Source organism: Chrysochloris asiatica, unplaced genomic scaffold (genome assembly GCF_000296735.1).
Source record: "Chrysochloris asiatica unplaced genomic scaffold, ChrAsi1.0 scaffold00012, whole genome shotgun sequence".
Classification (NCBI taxonomy): Eukaryota; Metazoa; Chordata; class Mammalia; order Afrosoricida; family Chrysochloridae; genus Chrysochloris; species Chrysochloris asiatica.
The window spans coordinates 11,524,750-11,542,456 of record NW_006408530.1 but is presented as its reverse complement, the minus strand read 5'-3'; the positions used below and the strand labels follow the sequence as shown (position 1 = coordinate 11,542,456).

General features: G+C 40.6%; 1 protein-coding gene across 1 annotated transcript in view; it reads left to right on the top strand.

Annotated features, from left to right (window-relative positions):
* Positions 1-17,707, top strand: part of KIF5C (kinesin family member 5C) — a 242,778-nt gene that overhangs the window by 5,936 nt on the left and 219,135 nt on the right. The gene's annotated exons all lie outside the window — the stretch shown is intronic.

Here is a 17,707-nt window from a genome sequence, read left to right as displayed (position 1 = left end):
CTGGTGGGGGGAGGGGATACCTCTGGGTTTTAGTTCTTTAAGGAGTATGTCAACCTTTCCCTCCGTCCCTTCTCCCCTCCAGGGCTCCCAGCGTGTGGTTAAAGATGTCCCTTTGTATACCAGCGGCGTGGGGAGGGACCAACTTAATGGGGCCCTCTTGGTCCCCGCTGACATGTTCCTGGCAGTCCGCTGGTTGCTGCTGATGCTGCCTTCCCGTGGCTAGCATTGATTAAATGATGTCATCCCGATCACTGAGCATGCTCCGACTAACCCCCTCCCTCCCATCCCCCTCAGTGGCTGGTGTATTTAGGTCAAGTGATTGACAGGTGACAATTTACCGAGGGGCTTGCCGAAGCTGCCTTTAGTTGGTCTGTAGCATAGGAGGCAGACGCTTGCTCGGTTCAGAGGTCCCCAGCATCTTCTCCAAGGTTGTCTGTCGCAGTTCCTGTGAAGGGCCCAAGGGACCAGCAGGTGTTGACTGTACCCATAGACTGGCGCTCTCCACGTTGGGAAACCAAAGCAGGGCTTCATTCTACACTTCCCTTATCAAATCACCTTTTCTTGACAACTCCTTCTCTCTCCATTTTCACAGTTACCAGGAAATCATGTCCTCCAGATACTAGCAGATAGGTGTTTTCTCTGAAAGTTGTCCTATGAGGGCAGGAAAAAGGGGTTTTCTCCTTGCTTGTGTTGTTTGTGCTTACTTGCGGAGATGTGTGCTTACAATTATTGATGAGGAGGGAAATTCTACTGTTAATTGCAGATTAGTATTAGTGACATATCCGTGGTCCGAAACTGGGACGGATAGTGGCTTGTTTGGGTGGGTTAAAGTTCTCAGTTCAGATCTGCCTACACTCTGATCTGCTATTTCTTGAGCCTGGGTGTGGTTTAGATAGAGTGGGTGTTACTCTGGACATCCAATCCCTGCCTCTTGGCTGGTAAGAAAATTTTAATAGATATTTGTGTCCTGGTGACCCTATTTTATTCTTTTTCCCCAGAGGTTTTAAAGAAAACCCTGGATAAGTTTTCTTTTGTCTTCTCTTTCTTCTTCTAATAAAGTAAAATAGCAGAATGAATGAGGTGGAGTAATTAATTATTTTTGACCTATGTGCGAAGCAGAGATCTTTAATCTGCTTATCCTTCTTTAATATTGTGTATTAATATGAATGTCTGTAGTATGTTGTTAAGTACCATCGAGTGGGTTCCGACTCATAGCAACCCTGTATAGGGTTTCCAAGGAGCAGCTTGTGAATTTGAACTTCCAACCTTGTGGTTCAAACTGACCTTGTGGTCCAGCGCTTTATCCCAAAGCACTACACCAGGTATATTATTTTTGTATCTATCTATCTATATACCTACCTATCTATCATCTAAATGTTATTGACTAAATACATTGAAACAAAGTCACCACGTAAACTAACAAGCAATTTAAACAAAAACCTTTGGGTGTAAATACACATGTTGCTTTTTAACTAGAAAGTGGTTTTTGCACAAACATGTATATCAATGATGAATCTTCACTAAGTAAATGTTCCCTTGAAACCATCTCCCAGATGAAGCAATAGGACATTTCCAGGACCCCAGAAGTATCCCAAATGTCCCCGTCTAGTCATTGCTTCCTCCCTCCTCATTGACTTCTAATACCATAGACTAGTTTTTCTTGTGCTTTAACGTACATACATAGAACTGCACCGTATGTTCAACAACTTTGTTAAGTTGTTATTAAGTGCCATCGACTTGGTTCCTGTATAGTGAACTCTTAGCGAGCCTGTATAGGCTTTCCGAGAAGCAGCTGGTGGGTTTGAACCACTGACCTTGTGGTTCTCAGACAAGTGCTGATTCTGTAGCACCACACTAAGAGTCCATGTTCAGCATTATGTTTATTAAATCCATCCATGTTGTGGCATATAGCAATTAATTAATTCTCATTATTTTATGATATTCCTTTATATAAATGTAACCAAATCAGTGAGTGTACAGTCCATTCTGACTTATGGTGACCCCATGTGCATGATTGTAGGGCTGCGCTCCATAGGGTTTTCAATGGCTGAGTTTTCATCTAAGGCACTATGGGTGGACTTGAAGTGCCAGCCTCCCTTTGGCTAGTAGCCAAGTATGTTAATAGATTGCACCACCCAGAGATTCCGTATTTATTTATCCCTTTGGTGGGTATTTGAGTAGTTCCACTGTGGAACTTATACGGACTGTGCTACAGTGGACCTTCTACACTTGTTTTGGTGAAGATGTGTTTAGAATAAAAGACTGCTAGATGGCTAAAGTATGTTGGGAGTTGGGCTGGTAGGAGCTAGGACCCTTCCCATTCCTAACTAATAATGTGTAACTGAAGTAAATGATTATTCTGACAGGCTGTATCATGCATTATCCACTAAGGAGGACCCACAAATCAGTTCAGTTGGGCTCAGCTGACATGGCACCCTTTGGAGTGGGTATTCCCTTTGGGTGGGGATTCCCTTGGTTCCAGAGGTATAGACTACGTTCCCTTGGTTCCAGAGGATAACAAAAGAAACCCAGCACCAAACAAATGACAGTCATATTCATTCCCAACAGACACAAGGAAAGAATGACTCTCCGTGGAGTAAGTTAGTCTAAATCCAAAACCCTGAGATTCTTTGTGTTTTTGAAAGCTCCATCAAAAGCTGAAGTCTTAAAGCTCTGTTCAATTCTTATGGAGGTGTATGCTAGCAGGGAGATTTTAAAGGCGGAGTTTTTACAGTTTTTTAAAAAATGCCTTGTATTGGAGGAATCCTCTTCACCATCCTGTGTTTTTGTCACCTTATGAACAAAACTGAATTTTACCAGCCATCCCAGCCTCAATCTCTCACCACTTTGAACTCCTTTAATTTTTATTGTGTATATCACCTTATTGTTTGCCTTATATTGTTGCTTTTTGATCATATGTCTAATAGCATAGTAAGCCATGAAGGGAGGAGCAGAAGGGAACAAGGGCCATCCATGTTTCCTTTCTTGGTATTTCTGAGGGCCTTGCCCTTCCAAAACCAAATTTAAACCCAAACTCATAATATCAAGTAGATTCCGACTCGTGGTGACCCGACAGGACAGAGTAGAATCGCTCCTTATGGTTTACAAGACTATAAATCTTCACAGTATGCGCTCTGGTGGTGCTGTACATATACACTGGACTGCTAGCTACAAGGTTGGCAGTTCAAATCCGCCTGCCACTCCAAGGGAGAAGTATGAGGTTTTCTGTTCCCATAAAGATTCATACATAGCCTTGGAAACCTGATACAGGGTTATTTTGAGTTGGAATCGACTCAATGGCAGTGGTTCAGTTTTCTAGGAGTAGACTGCCTCATCTTTCTTCCTAGCAGTTACTGGTGGGTTTGAACTGTTGATCTTGTGGTTAGCAGCTCAACACTTAATCCACTGTGTCTCTAGGGCTCCTTTACCCATTTTGTTGTTTTTATGTGCCATGGAGTCAGTTCCAACTTACAGCGACTCTGTACAGGGTTTCTGAGGCTGTAAATCTTTACAGGAGCAGAAAGCCTCATCTTTCTCCTGTGAAACAGCTGGTAGTTTCAAACTGCTGACCCTGAGGTTAGCAGCCCGATTCATAACCACTACTCTACCAGAGCTCCTTCCTTTACCCATTTGTTGTTGTTGTTGTTAGGTGCCATTGAGTCGGTACCTACCCTTAGTGACCTTATGCACAGTAGAACAAAACACTGCCCGATCTTGGGCCAACCTCACTACTGTTGCCATGTTTGAGTCCATCAATGCTGCCACTTGGCCAATCCATCTCATTGGGGATCTTCCTCTTTTTCTCTGACCCTCCACCTTACCAAACATGATATCCTTCTCCAGTGACTGGTCCCACCTGACAATGTATCCAAAGTATGAGAGAGGAAGTTTGGACATCTTGGCCTATAAGGAGCACTTTGGTTGCACTTCTTCCAAAATGGATCTCTCGGTTCTTTTGGCAGCCCATGGCACTTTCAATATTCTCCTCCAACACCATAACTCAAAAGCATCAATTCTTCTATGGTCTTCCTTATTCACTGTCCAGCTTTCACATGCATATGAGGTTATTGAAAATACCATGGCTTGGGTCAGGCGCACCTTAGTCCTCAAGCTGACGTGTTTGTTCTTCAACACTTTGGTCCAGTGGTGAGGATTTTTGTTTTCTTGACATTGAGATGTAATCCATACCGAAGGCTGTGCTCTTTGATCTTCATCAGTAAATGTTTTAAGTCCTCTTCATTTTCAGCAAGCAAGGCTGTATCATCTGCATATTGCAGGTTGTTAATGAGTCTTCCTCCAATCCTGATGCCACATTTTTCTTCATATAACCCAGCTTCTTGGATTCTTTGCTCAGCATACAGGTTGAATAATTATGGTGAAAGAATACAACCTTGTCCTTTACCCATAGGAGGAACTTAATATTTATTAATCTCTTTGTTGATTCTGGAAGTCTTTACTTTGATATGAGTAATTTATTTATGGACTCTTAAAGCAAGAGTCCTGGTGTGGTGCTGTGGGTTAATGCGCCAGACTGCCAAGTCATTTGAACTGCAAGGTTGGTAGTTCAAGCTTACCAGCTCCTCTTCGGAAACCCTATACAGGGTTGCTATGGGTTTAAATAGACTCAAAGGCATTTGACAGCAACAAGAGTCTGTATGGTGTGGGGAGTGGGATAAAAACAGTTTTTAAGACAAGTACCATTATTTTCAGCAGGACTGGTAAAATAGAGTGTATTATACTTTAATGACGTAGAAAATTAGGGAAAGGAGTATATTCAACTTTGTTAAATTGAGGAAAAAGGTGAGCCTTTCTGCTTCCCAAAAGTTTTATAGCCTTGGAACCCTACACTGGTTGCTATGAGTTGGAACTGACTCGACTGTATTTAACAACAGCAACAACAACACTGGTGTTGAACTAGAAGTGGGGTGGGCAGGGTTGCCTAATCATTAGGTAAAGGGCTCACTTTTGTAACACATTCTTCTTTAGAGAAAAATGTTGAATTTATAATATTTCTCAGAGTACTGCTACTCCTTCATCGTTGTAAGGTGCTGTTGAGTCAGTTCTGACTCATAGTGACCTTCTATGGTTTCCAAGGAATGACTGGTGAATTTGAACCATCGACTTTGTAGTTCAAACCGACCTTACAGTTTTGTGCTTTAACCACATTGCCACACCAGGACTCTTTCATTAGCTTCTAAAAAGCCTGGTGAGTTGTCCATTACTTTGGATTTTGCCTATTGATTTTGGTGCAGTGGCATTGATGGTAGTTCTTTCTTGGAGAGTTCCCAGTAAAGTTCTTTGAAATGGACTTTTACCCTTCAGTTTCCTCTTGTTGGACTTTTCTCTTGTTTGCTATCATGGGAATGTAGGTCCTATTAAAGATGGGTGCTTCCGGCTAAGGCATAAAAAATTCTGACCTGTGTGAGGGCGGAAACAAAACAGCAAACACAAGCCCTGTGCTGATCAGTGACATGGAAAAGGGCCTCAGTCTCAGAACATGGATTAGTGCTGGGCAGTGGAGGGGCAGGGCCAGAGACAAAATTCCAAGCCTGAGTTATCATTTGGAATATTAAGGCTGAAAGAAATGAAGAAATATGGCCAGGCCTAGAATTGTTCTTTTATTCCAAAGTAATGATCTTTAAAAGTAAGGCCATTCTTAAAGTTTATTATTAAGTGTCCATAAAGTAGAATCACTCATTTTGATGTATGTACAGTTTCATAATCATGTAACTATCCTGTTTTATTTTTCTCTTGCTGCTGTAATAAATTACCACAAATTTAGTGGCTTAAAACAACTTACATTTATGATCTCTGTTTCCATCAAGTCAGAAGTTAGCTAGGCTTGACTGGTTTCTCTGCTTAGAGTCTCATGAAACCCCAGTCAAGCTGTTGGCAGGGCTGTGTTCTTTCTGGGGATCGATAGGATTTGTCATTTCTTTATTCATTCAGGTTGGTGACAGATTCAGTTCCATGTGGTTGTAGGACTGAGGTCCCTGTTTCCTTGCTGGTTGTCAGCTGGATGCCGTTCTCAACTCAGGTCCTTGGCATGTATTCCTTTTCTCCATCTTCAAGCCAGCAGTGGCAGGTTGAAATCTCTTTTATGCTCTGAATCTTTCCTTCCTCTTCCGTGGCTTGTCTTCCTCACTGACTCTCCTGCTTTCCTCTTACAAATTTTTGTCTTTAAAATTTTTTATTTTTCTTGTTTTGTTGTTGTTGCTGAGAATACACAGCAACACATACACCAACTCATCAGTTTCTACATGTATCATTTAGTGATATTAACTACATTCTAGGAATTGTACAACCCTTTTCAACCTCATTTTCTGAATTGTTCCTTCTCCATTAATCTAAACTTACTGCATCCTTAGGTTCCTGCTTAATGTTTCCAGTTGCTGTTGTCAGTTGGATCCCATATTGTTGTTAAGTGTTGTTGAGTCGGTTCCAACTCATAGAGACCCTGTATAGGGTTTCTGAAGAGCGGCTGGTGTACTTGAACCGCCAACCTTGAAGTTCAAACTGACCTTGCTGTCCAGTGCAATAACTCGCAGTGCCACACTAGGATTCTTATATAGATAGTTCTTAAAAGAGCATAATGCTCTAGTCAGACATTTTTTTGGGAGTTAAGTTAAACTATTGTTTGGTTTTAAGAAGACTTCAAGGGATATTTTTAGTACTAGGTTTAAAGATTACCAATAATTACAGGGGTTCATGCTATCTTCATGGCTCCAGGAAGTATAGAGTCCATGAGAATTTGAAATTCTGTTCTGCAGTTTGCCCATTTTGATCTTTTTCTATAGGATTTTTAATGAAATCTTTTATGGAAATGTTCAGTAATGGTAGCCAGGCACCATCCATTTCTTCTGGTTTCATGACAAAAGAGGCATTTGTTCCTGGAAGGAATTAGCCATACATTCTGTGTTCTCCTTCTGTTCAGGATACTTCTTCCTCTTTTGTTCCAGGCAAATATAGACCCTTTGTTGTTGGATGAGTGCTGGCAAGCTTTTAAGACCACGGACATTATGCAACAAAATAAGGAGGGAGAACAGAAACACTATTAAGTCTATTAACTGTGGTATCTCATGTAACCCTGACGCTAAACCTTCAGATCAATAAAACGAAATCCTGTAAGGTTTTTTGTTGTACATAAGCAGCCGTAACAGCTACTCTTTTTTTTTCATCATAGTTGTAAACACTTTTGCTAATTAAACTTCTTAAAGGCACAACTTAAATATATGTAGCACATTTTCTTTATCTATTTATCTATTGATGGGAATGTAGGTTGTTTCCATTGTTTGGCTACCATGAATAATGCTGCAGTGAACATTGGTGTATAAGTCTCTGTTTGAGTCTCTGCTTTCAAGTCTTTGGGGCATATACCTAGGAGTGGAATTGCTGTTTTTTTTTTGTTGTTTTGTTTTGTTTTGTTTGTTTTTAAGACCTGCCACACTGTTTTCCACAAAAGTTGCACCATTTGGCCTTCCCACCAACAATGAATAAGAGTTCTGATTTCCCCATATTCTAGCCAACATTTATTATCTTGTTTATTTTTAAATTTTAGTATCATAATGAGAGGGAGGAGTCCTGATGTGGCTCTGTAGGATAAGCCCTGGACTGCTAACCACAAGGTCATTGATTCAAACCCACCAGCCACTCCTTGGAAACCCTATACATGGTTGCTGTGAGTTGGAACTTACTCGGTGGTATTTAACAACAAGTAAGAATGAAATATAGTATCTCATTGTGGTTTTGATGTACATCTCTTTGATGACTAATCATGCTGAGCCACCTTTTCATGCATTTGGTGGACATTTGAATGGCTTCTTTGATGACATGTCCATTCAAATCCTTTGCCCATTTTATGATTGGTTGCTTGTATTTTTGGTTAAATTGTTTAAGTTTTATGTGGATATTTTGCTTATTAGGTTCTTGTTGGATATGTAGTTTTCTAAAGATACTCTTCCAGTCTTTTCAACTTTTTGGCAAAGTCTGATGAACAAAAGATTTTGATTTTCATGTGGTCCATGTATTTGTTTTGTCTTACGTTGTTTGTGCTTCTGTTATGTATTAGATAATCCATTGCTGAAAGCTAGACCTGGCAGCATTACCTCAGTTTGTTCTTCACAGAGTTTTATGGCTTTAGTTTGCACATTTAAGTCTTTAAAACATTTTGAATTTATTTATGGTGTGAGGCAAGGATCCTGTTTAATTTTCTGGCATGTGGAAATCCAGTTTTCCCAGCATCCTTTATTGAAGAGTCTCTTCTTCTTTCCTCATTGAATGGATTTAGCACCCTTGTTAAAAATCATTTGCATATAAACATTGTTGTTAAGTGCCATCGAGTAGGTTCCTATCCATAGTGACCCTATAAAGGGTTTCTGAGAAGCAGCTGGTGAGCTTGAAATATTGACCTTGTAGTTCAAACAGCTTTGCAATCTGACGCAATAACCCACAGCGCCACACCAGGACTCCTGCCTATAGATATGTGGGTTTATTTCTGGACGCTTAATTCTGTTGACCTCTGTGTCTGTTAGTACACCTGTCAGGCTGTTTTGATTACTGTAGGTGTATGTTGTTAAGTGCCTTCAAGTCAGTTCTGACTCATAGTGACCCTGAATAAGGTTTCTGAGGAGTGGCTGGTAAAAACTGTTTGTAGTCCAGTGCATTATCCTACAATGCCACACCAGGACTCCTGTAACTGTATGGTGGTGGTGGTGATGGTGGTGATGGTGATGTTCCGTGGAGCTGGATCTGACTCATAGCGACTCCGCATCGGGTTTCCAAGGCTGTAACTGTTTACGGGATCAGAAAGTCTCATCTTTATCCCACAGAATGACTGGTAGTTTTGAACTGATGACCTTAAGGTGAGCAGTCGTGTTTTTAAATCAGGAAGTGTTAGTCTTCCTACTTTGTTCTCTCTCAGCATTGTTTCAGGTATTTGGAGATACTTGCCTTTCAATCTAAAATTGAGGATTGGTTTTTCTATTTCTGTGAAGAATGCTTTTGGGATTTTGATTGAGATTGCATTGCATCTATATATTACTTTGGGTAGTATCAACATATTAAGAATATTTAGGTCTTCTAACTTATGAATATGAAACATCCTTTCATTTATTTAAGGCTTCTTTCATCTTTTTCAGCAGTGTTTTAAGTTCTTATTGTATGAGTCCTTTTTGTCCCTGGTTCGATTTATTCCAAAGTATTTTATTCTCTTACATTGTTGTACAAACTGGAATTATTTCCCTAATTTGTTTTTTTATTGCCTTTTTCTCTTTTACTATTAAGTTTGCATAGGTGCTTACCAAAGATTTCTTGATTGATTAAGGGTTCCTTTTTCTTCAGATTCCTGCCTGGCCAAATTCTGCATTTCTTTAAATACCTTGGGTGTCTCTAGAGATTTCTGTCAACTTCTACTATGCTTGTGTGTTCTAACTTCCCTATTTAGTGAGAATGCTTTTCATTGTCAGCATTTATTCCTCATTCAGAATCAGTTGTTGTCCTCCCTGACCTTTGGTTTCCCTTTAGTTTCTTTCTCAGATTTCTCATCTGTGTTCTACTTATTAAAAAGCAAAACCAAAATTATTGATTCCCAGTGGTTTCTCTTGAGTTAACAAATTAGTCCCTTGACAGATCCAATTTCACCTTATATCTCCCAGTTTTTCCCCCCATAAAATCCTATTTTTGTGGCTGAGAAAGCTTCTCCTTTCAACCCATTTGCTGGGCATCAAACCAGACTCCTTTTAGTGGGAGTTGAGTAGTTGAGTGTCTGATTATTTGCAAATATTGCAGATAGCTTGGGAGGAAATACTGCGGTGGAATCATATTACATTTCTTCAGCACCAACAGTGAATCTGAGTCAACAGGTTAGGATGAACTCCTGGCTCTGCCAATCTTACTTGTATAAACTTGGGTGAATTGCTAAACCACACCAAGTATCAGAGACCTCATCTTAAAATAGGGATAACGGCACTCTCCATCTTCTAGAGTGGTTGTGAAGTTTAAATGAGTTGATGCTTGTAAAGTGTTGAGCACAATACCTGGTGTTCCAGAAAATGTAAGCTTTTACTTGACCAATTAGTGGTTATTTCTCTGCACTCCTGTCAGCCCCAGTTCCTTGTATATTCATTATATCCTTGTTGATAATCGGGGGAAAAAAGACAGAAAACTCAAATGTTCATCTGTAGGAAATGGTTAAATAAAATACTTAACATGTAATGGAATTACATGTTACCTTTCAAAATGCTGACAGTTGAGGAATGTTGTTGTTAAGTGCTATCAAATCAATTCTGACTCTTAGTCACCCTGTGTAGGGTTTCCGAGAAGAGAAGCAGCTGGTATGTTTTAACTATTGTCTTGTGGTTCGAAGTCCAGTGTTGATTCTATAGCACTACACCAGGAGTCCATATATGAAATATTATCAAGTAAAATTTGGATTTTTCAAAGCAGATTTTTAAAATTGTATCTCTGTTTCAAAAAGTGTAAGAGTACAAATATGCTGGAATACATGAAGGTAAGTCAAAAGGTGTTGCTAGAAATCATATAAACCTTTATTAAATAAAAATATAAAAATGTGAAATTATTGTTTCTCAACATATTTTTCATCTATACACTTATGAAGGTGGCATTTCCATCTCTCTAACCTTTCTTGCAAAGAATTTTGCTTTCTTTAATTTACACCACATCAAAACAATAGTTTTGCATTCTTGAGGTACTCAAATTGAGCTCCTTTTAAATGTACTTTGTGTTGTTGGAGCAAACAAAGGTCTGAAAGGGTAAGATCAGGATTGGGGGGTGTATGGGGTAAAGTTCCCCAATGAAATTCTCATAGGACGGCCCTTGTGATAGGAAAAAATGCCTAGGTATAACTTTCCTGGCATTTTTCTCACCAGTGCAGTTTATAATTTTCTAAAGCTTCTTCATAATGAACCTTTGTGATTTTGCTGTGTCTTTCAAGAATGTCTATTAAGATTACTCCTTGGGGTCCCCCAAATCAGTTGCCATAATTTTCTGAGATGACCTCTCTGCCTTGAATTTAAATGGCCCAGCAGCTCCCCCTTGGAAGCCACTGTTGATTGGGCTCTTATTTTGAAGGCATCCTATGAAACTAAGACAAGTGTATTACTGAGAAAATTTGTCTGCAACCATTCATTGATCTCAGAGACATGTTTAAACACATTGTGTTTGAAATAAACTTATGTACATATGAACCGGTGTCCTGGTGTGTGGTGCTGTGGGTTAATGAGCCAGACTGTAAAGCTGTTTGAACTGCAAGGTTGGCAGTTCAAGCTCACCAGTGACTCCTCAGAATCCCTATCCAGGGTCGCTATGGGTCGGAACTGACTCGATAGCACTTGACAACAACAACATATGAACTGGAACTTTAGTAGCAATTTTTTTTTTTTACTTACCTTTTTATATCGGTACACACATCTCTTTGTGTATTTGCCCAATTATTGTGTTAGAGTATATCTCTAGAATTGAGATTACTGGCTAAAAGGATATAGATGATTTATAGGTATCCATAGTCTTAAAGATGATGAATTTTTTTCTGTTTGTATTCTTACTTCTGGAGTCCTGGTGTGGCACTGTGGGTTAATGTGCTGAACTGCAAGGCTGGTTTGAACCACAAGGTTGGAAGCTCAACCCCACCAGCCATTCCTTGGAAACCCTATATAGGGTCACTATAAGTCAGAACAGACTTGATAGTACTTAACAACAACAACAACAACAATCTATTGCTATGCCCACCTAATGGAATTAGGTACCCAACTGCCAGATTGTCTCATAAGGCATCCCTTCATACCTCTGCTAAATGAAATTTTGATCAGAAGTGTTTGCTTCGTCATGCATTGTTAACCCACAGATCCAGAACACAACAGTGCCTTTAGAGTTTGAATGTAAGCCACAGGATTTTGTATGCTGTCTCCTGTCACTTTTAATATCCTAAAAGATGTTGTTTCTTGTTGTTGTTAAGTGCCGTCGAGTTGGTTCTGACCCATAGCGACCCTGTACAGGGTTTCCGAGGCTATAAATCTTTACGGGAGCAGAACGCCTCATCTTTCTCCCATGGAGCCGCTGATAGTTTCGAACTGTTGGCCTTAAGGTTCGCAGCCCGATTCATAACCACTACTCTACCAGAGCTCCTTTGTTTCTTGGAGGTGATTAAAAGCTAAATCTCTCTCTTGAGACAGAGTTAGAGACCAAGGTTGTAGGTTTAAAGAAAAATAAGTGTGCATTTTCATCTTGGTGTGAATGTAGAATGGCCCGTGATATGTTCTGGGCAATGTTGAGTGGAAAAAGGAATTTAAAAAATTCTGGAGAGAGCTGCTCCCCGCGCCCCAACCCTGTGATTACTATGCATTGAAAAAAATCCTGTTATACAAAGGGGCTTCAAAAAGTTCATGGAAAAGTTGCATTATCTTTTAATTCCAATTTCCTACAAACTTTTTGAAGCCCCCTCATGTAAAATTTTAAACATATGTTAAAGTAGAAAGAAGAACAAAATGAACCCCCATGTGCCCTGACCAGTTTATAATATAACATAGTACGTCAAGGAAAAAAGATTTGGTTCAAAGTGCAATAGAAAAGCGAATCCTAATAATTAATGCTTTAAATTTCCTTGACTGTAGGGTGTGGTCTTAAGAGCTGCAAATCAGTAATATTATTTTAGAAGTACTTTACTTAATGATAATGGCTATGTAATTCTGGATGGAAAAATCCCAGGTACGTTTTCTTCTCAGGGAGTGACATTTTTTCCCATTTCCAGTACTCGCTTTGTCCCATGAGGAAATATTGAGCTGTCTGCTCCAGTCCTCTGAGGAGATTATATCATAGTTTTTTTTTTTAAATGAACTGTCTGGCACCTCACTCCTCAGAGATTATTGATTTTCATCTGTGAACCTGGGTAAATAACAACTCCATTTGACATTGGAAATTTCTCTGGATAGTCTTTGAGGATGGGAACTTATCTTCCCCTTCCCTAACCACCTCCTGCTCCAGAGAGTGGAACAAATGTCTGATTGAGTAGTGTCCTGACCTCCATTGGTCCTGGTTACTGGTAGGCAGGATTCTGAGTCAAATGGCCTGCTCCTTCTTATACCTTCTGTGGTAAGCTGACCTCGGCAGAGACTGGCCTCCTGTTCTACCTTCCATGGGCTTTCCCCTCAGTCTCTTGTGATGCTGCTGAGTGGAAAAACTAGGGCAATCCACAGGTCCAGGTTGGAGTGGGTTGGTCTCAAGAATTGGTATGGCTGTGGGATGGCTGGGCAGAGGAAAGTAGGGCTATGTAGCCATCAGAGCCTAAGGCTTTGGCCAGGTATAGTATCAAAAGATTTGTGTTGGTGCACTTTAACCAAGTTGGTACCTGGATACCTGGTATGTCTCTGTTCCTGTGATGAGCAAACACAACATCTAGTGGGGAAGAGAAAGAGTGAGTGCTTGGAGCGACTTCTGAGATTTCTGGATCCCTGGTGCCATTGAGTCGATTCTAGCTCATAGTGACCCTTTTGGATGAGTAAAACTGCTCCACAGAGGTCCCAAGGCTGTAATTGTTCCAGAAGCTGATTGCCACATCTTTTTCCCACACAGCTCCTAGCGGATGGGTTTGAACCTTAAACCTTCCAGTTAGCAACTGAGTGCTTAACCACTGCACTACCAGGGCTCCTTAATGTCATCATAATAGAATCAAATCCTACTCCTAATGACTCATAGTTGATTGATATACTATTTGTGCCAAGTAAAATTTAATAAGGAAGTATACAGCTCTTGGTGATGATTAATTAGTAAATAATGCAGCCTACTAATTATCTTTTCAAGTAAGTAGGGAAATGAACACTTGCTTACTCATGTGTTTATTAAATTTTTCGTAATTAATTTGGCTCTTGGTAAAGACTGACTTGAGAACCTATTTTAAATAATATTTCCCTAGTCTAGACACTGATCCAAAAAGTGTCTTGAGAAAGTGAAAATACATAGTTATTAGTACATAATAATTAATACTTACCTAATTATTTCTACTAAAAACAAAGATCAAGTGGTAACATATAGATTAATGGACACCTTGAAATTAAATGAATTCCTCAGTTTTATGAAAAGTGTTTTTTTTTTCTTGAATGAAAATGTGTTTTTATGCATTATAGATTTTTGGGAGCATCGCTTTAATACTGTGCTAGCCAACACAGTAACCATTAGCCACATGTAGCTCTTGAGCACTTGCGATGTTGTTGTTGTTGTTGTTGTTATGTGCCGTGGAGTCGGTTCCGACTCATAGTGACCCTGTACAGGGTTTCCGAGCCTGTAAATCTTTGCTGGAGCAGAGAGCCTCATCTTTCTTCCATGGAGCAGCTGGTAGTTTCAAACTGCTGACCCTGAGGTTCGCAGCCCGATTCGTAACCAAAACATTTTGAAGACTTAGCACATAAGCAAAGAATGTAAAATACGTATTTTTTAAGCACTGATTCTGTATAGGTGGTGGTAGTGGTTGTGTGCCACTGTGTCGATCTGACTGACCTTGTGTATGGTGTCTGAGGCCTTATATCTTTTTCTTTCACTTTTTTTTTTTTTAATTACAACCCCCTCCCTGCAACAACATTTATCCTACTTCCTCCCTGTGGCTTCCTATTTACATTTTATATTTTACAAATGAACAAGGCAAAAATATTTGATGTACACTTACAAAACAAAAACTATAGAATAATTTAAATGTCCAAAGAGCACGTTCTGTTAGTGAGCTTCCTGCCAGAAGGCACACAGCCTTTCTCAGTCTCAGAGCCTGCAACTGCTCTGTCTCTCTCTCTCTAGACCACTGTCTCTGCTTTCTTGGGTACGGATCTCACGCTCCACTCATGCTTTTCCTTCTCTATGGTCCTGGGATTGTCTGTTCCTGAAATAAAAGATTGTTTACTCCTCCATTTTAGTTGCACATCTTTTACAGTTTTTGTTGTGAAAATCACAATTAATCCTGCTAACAATTATTCACAATTGAGTCAAAAAAAATCCTGTCACCGTTGTCCTCCATCCCCTTTCACCACATCCATGTGGAAAAGAAGGAAACTATTCAGTGGGGATTCTACCTTACCTACCTCATTCTGAAACAAAGCACACGCATGAAAGCACACACGTGAAGCCAGGCACTTCATGCCTTTATAAACCTCCAATTTTGATAGCCAATGTCTAAATTTCATGTCCCTAAAGGTCGATATGGAGCTCTGGTAGCGTAGTGGTTACGAATTGGGCTGCTAACCTGAAGGTTGGTAGTTCGAAACTACCAGCGGTTCCGCAGGAGAAGGATGAGCCATTCTGCTCCCGTAAAGATTCACAGCCTCAGAAACTCTGTGCAGGGTCACGGCACATAATAACAACAACAAAGGTCGATAAGGAGCTCTGGTAGCATAGTGGTTACCAATTGGGCTGTGAACTTCAAGGTCAGCAGTTTGAAACTACCAGCTGTTTCACAGGAGAAAGATGAAGCTTTCTGCTCCCATAAAGATTCACAGCCTCGGAAACCCTGTGCAGGGTCACTATGAGTTGGAACCAACTCCACTGCACATTACCACCACCACCATGAGTGGAAAGCGACTCAATGGCACTTAAAAACAACAACTTAACACAGTGGGCCTGCTGTGTGCTAAAACTCTGTACTAAGCATTGTGGACTTGTTCTGATAAACAAGAGCAGATCCCAGTCATCAATATTATATAGTCTAATCTGAGAAAAGCAATAAAAAATGAGTGTCCAGACATGGGAAACAAACCTTACAGGAATGACAGAGAGAAAGCCCATCAGTGTATGCAGGTAAAGCCTCAAGCAGAGGGGCATTTGACCCTTATTCGGAAGCCCAGATTTTGCAGTGGAAAACTCTGTTTTTACAATACTGAACATTGTAAAGCAGCCACATAGAATTGCAAAGTAACTGGAGATAAAGAGTATCTTTATGTTTGCAATTCTATGTGGCTGCTTTACAATGTTTAGTATTGAATATAATCGAGAGGGGAGATGTGTTGTAGCCTGGTAGGAACACGCCCCCCTCCCCCCCCACACACACACAGTGTGACATTGAGGTTTACCGCTGAGAACTCCCAGGAAGAAGGGACCTACTCGGGTGTCCTATAATTAAGTACAAGCAGTTTGACGCAGTGGGTTTGTGATATGTTTATGGTAGTGGTGACATTGAGAACACTGAAAGGTGACACGGGCACGTTGTCTTGGGAAATGTCATGATATGTAGTCTTGCTGTTTAGGACTCCTGGTGTGGTGCTGTAGAATAAACACACATCTGCAAACCGCAGGATCGGCAGTTCCAATCCACCAGCTGCTCTACGAAACACTGTGCAGGGTCGCTATAAGTCAGAAATGACTCCATGGCACCTAACAGCCCTGCTGGTTGGCGTTCCTACACTTGGTGCCCCATCAGTGGGCCTGGGGAAGGGCCACTAGGCCCCCGTGCTTCACTCGCTGGCCGTGCGTGCTGCAAGCCGGTGCTGCTGCTGCTCTGGCTCTGCCTTCCAAGGGCTTTCGTTTCCCGGCAAGAAGCAGTGTGGTGATTGCGGATCTTACCGTCTGTCGCTATTCTGTCGCTAATGCTGGGAATGAGGAAAGCCTCTTGTCCTGGAAGTGCCTTCCCCATTAGCACAGGCGCCTTCTAATTAAATCCCTCCTGTCTCAAGAACAAAATCGATAAGGACTAGCAGGAACCCGCTGGGAGGTTGTGGGAAATTGGCGTTCACAAGTCCTCTTTTTTGTCCTGGCATCAGTGTGTGGGAGAGATGACCTTTCAGGTGAAGACGACCCAGCTCTTTTGAGCAGGAGCTCTCTTTAGCACCTCCACTCATGTGTCTGTTATCCTGGCTGGCAATACAGCAGCAACAAAAATCATTCATAATCGCACTACCTTAAATCATTCTTTTAAAATTCCCCTTCTCTTTTCTTGTCTTGGTTGGTATGTTAACATTTCAAAATGTAATTCCAGCAATAGGTTTATTCTTTTTTTTCTTTCTTTCTTTTTAACAAATTGTTTCTCTATGTTGTGTAATGTCTTCATAGTTACAGTGGATTACTTGTGTCCACTGAGCTGATGGATCATAATTTGCTAACCCATCTCCCTGCTTTTTCTTACTCTGTTGATGGCAGCTACCATCAGATCAGTTCCAGTGCATGGCAACCTTATGCTCAGCAGAACAAAATGTCATTGTCTGGGTACTGTGTCATTCTTAAAACCACCAGCATGTTCCAATCCATCCGGTGGCTACCCCATGCCAGCCTATCTCACTGTGGTTGCCCTTGTTGGTCCTCTTGGTGATGGCTTAGTGAATATCCACAAGCACAGAGCTGTTTTCTTATGTTGAATTCTTTCTAAAGAATAGATTCTCCAGAAGTGGATTTGACTGGGACCAGGAGGTGTGAAGATTTTAATTGATCCTATTAAATTGCTTTTCATATTCCTTTTGTCTCTGGGGTTGTGTTTGTCTCTTATTTGTCAGTGAATTGTTTTTTTGAAATAAAGAAGATGAAGCATTGAGAGGGTGACTTATAGAGCTGTGGTTTGAGATTTATGAATCTTGAGTTTTGTTCCTGGTTTTTCTTCGGATTTATATGATTTAAAAATGAATGGGATACCCAGTGAAGGAGGCTTCCTGCGGAGCCTCTGCAATACATAAGACTATAGGTGGAAGCCTGAACCACATCCAGATCTCCAGAGATGGGAAATTCCCAC